This window comes from Borostomias antarcticus, assembly GCF_949987555.1.
Source record: "Borostomias antarcticus genome assembly, chromosome: 3".
NCBI lineage: Eukaryota > Metazoa > Chordata > Actinopteri > Stomiiformes > Stomiidae > Borostomias > Borostomias antarcticus.
Genome location: NC_140236.1, coordinates 1807508 through 1809273, shown reverse-complemented (window position 1 = coordinate 1809273; position 1766 = coordinate 1807508).

Below are 1766 nucleotides of genomic sequence, written 5' to 3'. Positions count from 1 at the left end.
TAACGGGGTCGTAACAGTCGGTCCCGGTAATGATGAAAGCCATAACGACATATGCTGCGTGGCGCTCACTCCCCAGGCGAGCCTTGTAGCCAGAGGGCGTGCGAGGCGGGCGCCGGCGGGGGGGCTTCTGCCAGCGAGCCTCCCTCTCATTATCCACATAGGATGAGTCACGGGAGAGCGGTGCTTAAGGGCGGAGTCACATCCATCACACTCGTCGGAGGCGCAGGGGCGATGCCACTCCGAAGAGCGGGGGGGAGGCGGCTCTTCGGCGAACGCAGCGTAAAGTAGATGAGTGTGGTCCTGAGGCTTCGCACACCACTGGTACTCAAAACGTCAACAGCAAAAAAAAAAAAAAAAAGTTTTTTAAACAGCTGTATTTTTCTGCTTTTCACTGTTGGGAAGGTTCCACATTATCTGGGAATGATGAGTCTTAATGACGGTTCTTCCTGTGCAGCTGGGGCTCGGCGCTGTTTCCCCCACTGTTCTCATTCAGAGTCAGTGGGATCGTTCTGCATGGGTACGCTCTCAACTGTTGGTGTGTATGTTGATGGGTTTTTTATGCTGGGCAACGTTTGCATTGGTTCTGTATTTTTTTCTGTCTTCCTGCAGCCTTGTGGATTGTGTTCAGTCAGTGTAATAATTAGTATGGTGTAGCTCTGGGAGAAAACATAGTGATAGTCCCTCTCTTCCGAGATGAGAACCAGCCTCAAGTTGGGGGGGATGATGGAACTACCCGCTTGTTCTGGCAACCTCTGGGGCAGTAGAAGGAAGCACTGGGGCATTCATCCAGGAGGCTCTTACACAGAGTTGCAGCATGTGGTTTTAACCCTCGAACCTTAACAACCCCTGGGACCTCCTCAAAAGTTCCAACTCAAGTTTTCAGGTAAATCCCAGGTGGCTTTGACCTCACTAGGCTGTTAGGAGAGTGTGATCCTCCCCCTTCTATAAATCATTTTAATTTAATCCCAGATGATCTATGCCCAGGTAGCCAGCTGATTCCGGCTAAGTGTCGGCGCACTCGGCTGTGTTCTGGCAGCGGCTCAGCTGAACTGAGCCGGATCTGGCCCAGTATATGGCTGCCAGGTTTGGTTAGGTTTTGGGTGTGTGGATTTGGGCCGAATGCGGTTGAGAATTGGCGCATTTTGCTTTTTAAATTAAATGTATTTATTTTACTTTGAGTGTCGTATAATCCGAATCTCGGATGGGTTGACTGACCCACAATAACGCCATTGATAAGACAGATGCCGGTTCAGTTTCGGCAAACGGATACGGGCCAGTTTACTTGGGCCGATTCTGGGGTGTCCTTGCCAGATCTGGGCTGAGTTAGTTCTTCCGGGCTGCCGGATTTGGTCCATTATCGGGCCATTTTGGCTACCTGGGTGCAATCTGTAGTTTGAGGCATATAAAACAGAAATTGTCTTGCTGTGGCTTGCTGTAAAATTGTCTCCCTGTGGTAAGCGTTAGCAGCATCTGTTTAGTGGCACATAAACACACAGCCTCTGACATTTCACACACATTACTGATATGAGCATGCTGTATATTTAAAGGGTGGTAAGTTAATTATTTGCTTTGAATATATCAACTTCCACCAGACGCTTCCCCACAAATCCTTTTAATGTCGGGGGTGTTTATAAGCTGACATGTTGACTCTCGCCCCAGTGCTGCTGTCTCACCTCAAGGCGTTTGAAGATACTGCCAATTGTTTTATTTTTTATAGTATTATTATTTATTTTTTTCGTTTATTTAAGTCGGAGCTAATTTTACCC